This window comes from Terrapene carolina, unplaced genomic scaffold (assembly GCF_002925995.2).
Source record: "Terrapene carolina triunguis isolate 2854851 unplaced genomic scaffold, T_m_triunguis-2.0 Scaffold228, whole genome shotgun sequence".
Lineage (NCBI taxonomy): Eukaryota > Metazoa > Chordata > Testudines > Emydidae > Terrapene > Terrapene triunguis.
The window spans coordinates 995,226-1,003,483 of record NW_020664579.1 but is presented as its reverse complement, the minus strand read 5'-3'; the positions used below and the strand labels follow the sequence as shown (position 1 = coordinate 1,003,483).

At 40.6% G+C, this 8,258-nt stretch overlaps 1 protein-coding gene across 8 annotated transcripts in view; it reads left to right on the top strand.

The window, feature by feature from the left end:
• Positions 1 to 3,004: 3,004 nt before the first annotated feature.
• NCOA1 (nuclear receptor coactivator 1) overlaps positions 3,005 to 8,258 on the top strand; it is a 289,105-nt gene continuing 283,851 nt past the window's right edge. For 3 of the 8 annotated variants that reach the window (XM_024198197.3, XM_024198199.3, XM_024198198.3), the window contains exon 1: positions 3,005 to 3,047. The gene's annotated coding sequence lies outside the window, so the exon portion shown is untranslated. The remainder of the gene's footprint in view (positions 3,048 to 8,258) is intronic. The other 5 variants (XM_024198194.3, XM_024198196.3, XM_024198201.3 and 2 more) reach the window with 3 other exon arrangements.

Below are 8,258 nucleotides of genomic sequence, written 5' to 3'. Positions count from 1 at the left end.
ACAGAATTAAACTAAAGCAGGTGTCATGAATCATCTCTAATATTTAGTTCCCATGACTTGCCTGCCACTTTGCCTTTTCAATTTTACAGTATCATGTTACCTGCACTTCTGCATCACTATTAAACAGTCCTGCCATTATGCAGATTTCACTCCCTTTTAGGGAAATAACTCTTTGAAAAACCTTATGAATTACTGATCATGTGGGATTGCATTTTCATTATACTTATTACCACTTAATCAATTAAATATATTTTCTTCTCTCTCTTTGTTTTAAGAAGTCAGGAAAGGGAAGTGTATTGATTACTTGTTTTGGACATACGCATTCAGCAGTCTGGAGTCATTTATGTGTTCAGAATGCACAAGAGCTCAAACATAAAATATTAATTACAGTGTGCTGTATAAAATTAAATGTTAACTAAAAACATTTCTGTAGTCGTAGAGCTCTGATCTGAAAAGGAGCATGTAAAAAAACAAATTTCCCCATTCTGGAGTACCATAAAACATATGTTTTTTGGTTTTTTTATAATCTTTTTTATTAGATTAAAAGTACTGTAAAACTAATGCATGTCAAAAGAATACTGGCACAACAATTAAACCTCAAATCCTTTCCCCACTTCCTCCATAAGTACATGAGGCGTTCATAGTTTAAAAATAAAAAACAACTTCATCTAGGAAGGGCCAGACCAAAAAATCAAACAAAATATGACGCAGTTAAACTGAATGTTGTATCTGTATAATGCATATAGGAATAGATTTTGCCCCCTTATTTGCATTGAATGCCACCACACTTCATGAACAGCCCTGTTCATATCAGTGGGGCTACTTGTGGAATATGGTGGCGGAATTGGGTACAAAACTAAATGTATCCAAGTGGTGACCTAAATGTACTTCTGGCAATTGTGACCCAAGAACCCTTAAAGCCAAGGGGATACAGTAATATCAAATGAATCTCAAATGAAATCTAGTGTCTTACACTTCACAATGATATTAATAACCAGTATGTACAGATACTATGTAAGTAGTTATGTATATATACTGAAAACATGTTTTTAGTCTGTATCAAAGTATTAATCACCAGCAAAGGTGAAAAACAGGTTTTCTGTCAGACAGGCGGTAAGAAATGTGTATCTCTGTCAGGATGTAAATTAAGCATTGTGCATGCTTAATTAAGCAAAGTGGATGTATATTTCTAGAAGAAGTCGCATCTTAACAAAGAGATGTGAAGTCAACAGGAAAGCAGCACACAAGTAAAAACAAGCTATGGGTGGCTATCCTGCCTGTAAGCAAAGGCAATGAACTTTTGGGGTATATCTAGAAGACAAAGAAGACACCCACTTATCCTGCACCTCAGAAGTAAACAGAACATTTACGTTAATGAAAATGAGATCTCAGCCAACCTTGATTGAAAACGCTGAAGAGGACTTTGGATAAGATACGCTTTAGACATGAGGTTAAGCTGGTAGTTAAGCTTGGTCTGTAGAAAGCATGTTATGATTTTATTTCATATGTGGCCATTTGTTTCCAATATCCATACTATCTCCTGGATCTCTAGTCTTTGATAATAAACTTACATTTATAGTGAAAACAAGACTATCTGAGTGCTGTGGTGTTAAGCAAAGTGCTGGTTCTGAGCAGATTGTTACAAACTGGTTTGCATACTGTTCTTTTGGGAACAGCAGGCATGGTATTTCTGTAAGTAGCCAGGGGCAGGGGCTCGATATCATAGGGGAACACTTAAAACAGACTCGGGGACAGGGGTGCACCTATTGTTAACCTGCAAGGCAAAGTCAGAGCTGGCATAGCCCAGAGGAGCGTACTTGAGTCGCTTGTGGCCTGAAGGAGTTAGGGAGCTGACACCCAGTTAAACACACGGTCCCTTGTACTGGAGGCAAACACAGTGCTGGGCATCCTGACAACTGTCCAATGATCAGTTTTGCAAAGAAACACCATCAACTTAAAAATAAGCACTTTTGTGGGTTAAAACTTTTTTTAGACAAGAGTTGCAGGGATTGGGACTGAAAGATGCTAGTGAAAAAATACTATTTTTCTTTTTTTTCCCCCCCAGTTTGTTTACTTTTGTGCATTTGATACATTTTGGATATAGCCAGTTTCACCATTTTCCCTCTAGTCAGTTTCATTTTCCACCAACATAAACAGATGAGAAGAAAAACCCTTAAAATTATTCAAAATTGAATTTGTGTATGTTGATCAATTTCAAAACATTCAAGTTGTGTTCTCTTAAAGATATTTTAGATGCAGTTTCTGCTTGTCAATGTACCACTTCTCTGCTTCAAGTCTAGCTCTCCCTACTGTACCTTTGTGTTTTGTGGGCTTGTCTTCACTACGGGGAGTTTGACGCTGCTGCATTCAATGCAGCAGGGGTCGATTTTAGCAGGTCTAGTGAAGTTCTGCTAAATCGACAGCAGAGTGTTCTCCAGGCGACCCCAGTACTTCACCTCTCGGAGACGAGTAAGGAAAGTTGACCGGAGAGTGTCTCCTGTCGACAATGCAGTGAAGACAACGGGATAAATTGACCTAAGCTACGTCGACTCCCGCTACGTTATTCACATAGATGGAGTAGCGTAACTTAGGTCGACTTATCCCGGTAGTGAAGATATGCCCTCTGTCTGTCAAGTGCTGTGAAGTGAAACTTTATTAATAAGGGAGTGTTAAGTGGTTAAAAAATGGGATTGGAAATCAGGGCCACTGGAATCTATCCCTGACTCATTTTGTATCCTTAGGCAAGGCACTTTACTCCACTGGGCCTGTAAAATGGGTACTGCTGTACTTGCATGTCTGTTGGACTTTATGTGTAAGTACTTTGGGGGTCTTCTGTTGAGAGGTGATATAATCAGTACTTTGCATTTCTGTTCTAATCCAGTAAACACCGCTGTACAGCTCGTGGTGCAGAGAATGAAGCTGTGGAACTACACAGGGAGGAGGAGGAGTGTGGAATTAGAGCACAGCAGCAGGCTGTTTTTATAAAAACAAGAATTCCTTTTTCTTCAGAAAGGAACAGACACAATAGAGGCAAAGGAAATGGCAGAGTGAGTCTTGGGGAAAGAAAGAAAGAAAACAACATTCAAAGTTTTTTTTTTTATTTGTTTGTTTGTTTTGTCTTTTGTGTGTCTTGTTTTTTGTTGATGGTTCTGGTACTTGCTGTAATTTGCTGGTTGTGTATCCTCAGCCCCTCTTGTTAAGAAAAGTGAATTAGGTGTTGGTAAATGAATATCTCTGTGGGGTCTTGATGTTTTACTTATTCTTGGGCATACAACTTGGTAAACGACTTTGTACTGTGACCAGAATTTTGCTGTGTGCACCAATAGTGAGGCACCAAAGCCTAGTGGCCTGACTGTCAAGATGATGAACTTCGATGGGTTCCATTGAAGTCAGTGGGTGTCCAGCAACTCTGAAAAACAAGCCTCTCATTTAGATACCTTTGGGCACTCGTGTGTGAACGCGCAGGCTTGTAGTTCCAATAGTTACATTGCCATAGTAGCAGGGGACTTACTGCCATTTTGCAAGACAGGTTTAGACCAATGATATACATTATATACATTGGTTTAATTCGCCTCAAGATGGCTTGAAATGTGGCGGTAAATATATGCTTGTACCACACAAGTTCTAAAATATTCATTGTATTGTTTAATAGAAAAATTCCTCAGCCTTGAAAAGCCTCTGCAGTTTTACATGCTAAACAATTCCTTCTGAAGGGAGTGTTCTAAAGCAGATAAGTTCTTCAGACACATCTCCAGAAATGTAAACAGTCATGGCAATACTACAGTGCTTTAGCTCGTTCTCTCTCTAAAGCAAGTGCAAGCTTAGTTGGCACACGCTGCTACTTGTATAGGAAGGAGAGGTAATTATGATGGAACGAGTGCACTTCAGACTTCAAACACTAGGGAGTTAATTTGCTGTAACATGATTGAAAAAACAAATAAAACTTTTGTAGATTATTTCCTCCTAAAATAGGGATATTCAGCAACTACACACGTTATGACACAATTTCGTTTTAAACATGCAAATATTCAGACACTATGTCCCCTCTTCAAATGTAAGACTGTACAGAAGATGCGTAGGTTGTTTTACAAATCAGTGAGAGTAACAGTAACTTCATAGCAACACCAAGAGGCCAACTGAAAGGCTACACAAGGGAGACAAATTGTCAAGGTCATCATCTGGCACCTGTTACTGCTCTTGTGTTTACTAGGTTGGATCTTTTGGACAACTTGCGTACCACTACCAGTCCTACTCTAGTTTTTATATGTAACGTTTTGGGAGCTTTTCAAAGAATTGGTAAACCTATGAATATTGTAAAATCACTTATTAACACTCAGACACTATTTGAATAGTCTGGCCTTTTTCATCTATCTAGATTCTGATGATATTAGAATCTAGTGCTGCTTATTCTCCTGATAGTAGCGTTTTTAATCATCACTATTTCAAATACCCCCCCCCCCCAAAAAAAAAAAAAAAAAACCAACCAAAAACCATGTTATTTTCCTTTGTGGGACTTACTTCAAATTCACTTTTGTTACTTGTAATGCCTTGCACATTTTGAACACAGTCATGGTTCCATATGAAATACATTTCATATGTATCCTTACGTCTGGATACAATACTGTTCATTAATGCATTTTTTAAAACCACTTTCTTTGTATTTCCTTTTCAGAAATTGTACTGAAGTAGAGAAATTACTTTTTTCCCTTTAATTTGAACACTATAAAAACAACCTCGGTTTTAAAGTTTGCTTCTATACTCTGACATTTTGTGGAGAATTATTTCAATTTAAGGGAAATGTTACATTGTTAAAGTCTCTAGGTCCACTGGAAGATCTATTTATCATAATGGTATGTATCAATAAGATGATTAGAGTTTGAACCATCTTTTCCCCCAGACTTGAACTTTGTCCAGTGCCTTTCAGAAGTTAATCTCCTATTATTGTTTGCAACTTTCACAGTCATTGGAGAACTAAAATAGCAGATCCAATACAGTGATCCATGCTATGCCATGGATGAATGTATTAAATGGTCCAATAGAAGAAGAATGAGGTATAGAACACTTTATGTCTAGGTAACAGGCCGAAATCTCTTCCACGTTTGATAGTGGTTGGAAGTACTTACCATCTGTTAGCTGTTCAGCCTTTGAAAAAGGAGTTGGATATTTTGACTAATTTCCAGTGGATGGTGTCCACAACACCAAACCACCACCTCAGCTGAGAACCCTGTTGGCACTATCATCAACTGAGGGTTGGATGGCCATGGAGATTAATGATCATCTCACTTCAAGAAGTTGTTTAACTCATGCTGGAATCTTACGAGCCATAACAGTGTTTAAACTCTTTTGCATAGCTAGTATAGCTATCCCAGTGTGTACAAGGCCCCTGACTTCTGGTCTAGCATTTTAGAGATCTGTTTAATCCAACAGCTTTTCAGTCCAGGCAGTGATAGACGATAGACTGCCCTTCTTGGAGCCTTTAATTCACAAATTCAAAGAGTGTGGTTTGCAAGATTAATTTGGCATCTCAAAGATGCCGTACCATATCTTCTAATTAAATAAGCTCTTTATACTGCAATTGGTGAATTGCAGAAAAATATAAACCTTAATAAAGGTCTAGTGTGGCAGGTGTCTGATCAGAAATGCTTTGTAGCTAATGGTCTGAAATACTCAGAGGTTGGAAAACTGATCCCCAGTCCCATCCTATCTGACCCACAGTACTTATATGGAGGAACCCATGGAAATTGTATTTAAAACCCTTTATTAACCATCAGACTGTAGTCCAATGTGCAACGATTTTACTAGCATGTTGCAAAATGTTGGTGATGGCCATTCAGATCTTGAGTGCTTTAAAAAAACCCAGCTTCCCCGCCCCAATTTGGGTATATGATAGAATCCAATAACTTTAGTTGCTCATAAATGAAAGGCTTGCTGCTTAAATTGAACACAGATGCCTTTATTTCTGCTTATTTGCATTTTGGGAATGTGACTAGAAGTCTATGCTATTAAGCTGCTGATTGATGTTACCATCAGATGATGGGGCGGGGGCGGCATAGGGTGGCTGCAGGAACAACTGCAAGCATCTGGAACATACAGTGACTGCCATAAATTAGTGTCTTAATACTGAATTACAGTTAAGTCTAGGGAAGAACTTGCTACTTAATAGTTTTTTTTCATCAGTAGATCTCAGTGACTTACAAAGGAGGTCAGGATCATCCCTGTGTTTCAGATGGAGAAATGGAGGCACGGGGATGTACAGTGACTTGCCCGTGGTTACTCAGCATGCCAGTGGTAGTCGGCAATAGAAGCCAGGTGTCCTGAGTCTAGTCCAGTGCTCAATCCATGCAGCCACACTCTGTCCCATTAGTTACTCAGCTACCTCTCTCCAGTGTTGTGAGGATTAATTAGATCTGTTTGTAAAGTGCTCTGAATAATATCAAGTGACATGTAAGTATTATCTGCTGAGGCGCCTTTCTTTCAGAAGACCTGTGATTTTTGGATTGGTCTGTCTCGTTGTTGGAAAACAAGATCGAGGGCCTCAGTCTAAACATTTAAACACTGAGATGACTTAGTAAATTGAATTTTATACAGAGCCTTCCTTTTTACATTATGGCAAAAACTGGTGACCGTTATGCCTGACTTTCTTGAATTTATTTATATGCATTGTGCATGTGGTGTGTGCAAAATAACACATGTTAAAAATCAGCATTAGAATGAAGGGAACCCAGTCGGCTTGAATCTTTTGAAATTGGTTGAAAGTCTTCTTTGAAATAATGTTCCTTTTAAAGCGTTAGCCTTGTGTTCCCATACTGATGTTGAGAAAGGTGCTGCAGCTTGGTAGGGCCTTGAGAGCAGCAACATCAGACACCATGGGCGCTGAGCTTTTCTTTTCCCTGGGAGTGCTCCACCCCTGCTCCACCCTGAGACCCCTCCCCTCCCCCGTTGCCCTGCCCTCTGCTCTGCCCACTCCTCGAGGCCCCTTGCCGCTTGCAATGCTCTCCGCCTTCCCCCAAACCCCTGCCCCAGCCTCCAGTCAGCTGTTTGGCGGTATTACTGATCAGCTGTTTGGCGACACAGCCAATCAGCTGTGGCTGATGGGGGCTGAGCACCCACTATTTTTTTTTTCCCCGTGGGTGCTCCAGCCCCAGAACACCAACGGAGTCGGCACCTATGCCAGATACACTCAGACCTACCTCTCTTAGCCATTTCCTCTCTTTTCCACTCTGTGCAGATGCCTTTCTGCAACCTCTTTGGTTTATGATTAGTAGTAAACAGCCTTCCTCAGGGACTGGGCATGGGTGTGTACATGCATTCCCTCTCAGAGCAGTACATGAGTGATGTCATGCTGGTGCATGAGACAGGAAGTGCAACTGACCATCAACAAAACAGCAAACCCAGTTGTGTGTGAAGGGCTGTCAAATATGCAGGGTAAATGGCAGAAAATACAGAGAAATTTTCTAATCTGTCAGTTTTGGAAAGCTCTGATATTACATGTAACCAAAGTGGGTATAGTTTTCAGGTGGAGCTGGGTTTTTTTGTTTTGTTTTTTGTTTTGGTGATGCTGTTCCTATAAGGTAAACTACACCACTACTGACGTTGAAATATAAACACAGTAAAATAAATTTAAAAAAAATACACACACACACACACACACACACACACCTCCCTCCACCCCGATATAACGCTGTCCTCGGGAGCCAAAAAATCGTACCGCATTATAGGTGAAACCGCGTTATATCGAACTTGCTTTGATCCGTCAGAGTGCGCAGTCCCCTCCTCCCCCCCCGGAGCGCTGCTTTACCGCGTTATATCCGAATTCGTGTTCTATCGGGTCGCGTTATATCGGGGTAGAGGGGTGTGTGTGTGTGTGTGTGTGTGTGTATATGTGTGTGTGTATATATATATATCTGTGTGTGTGTGTGTGTGTATAGTGTAGGTGTATTAGGTGAAGTTGGATGTCTACTTCTAGACTCTTTTTTTTCCCCAGTTAACAAAATATGCTGCAGCTATCGCTCCAACAGAAATTATGGACGTGATGTAGGAATTTCTGGGTGAAGTTTGATTAGGGTTACCATATTTCAGCAAGCAAAAAAGAGGACGGGAGGAGCCCCGCCCTAGCCCCGCCCCTGCCCCTCCCACTTCCCGCCCCCCTCAGAACCCCCAACCCTCCCCCCGTTCCTTGTCCCCTGACTGCCCCCTCCTGGGACCCTCCCCCCATCCTAACTGGCCCCCTAGGACCCTACCCCCTACCTGTACCCTGA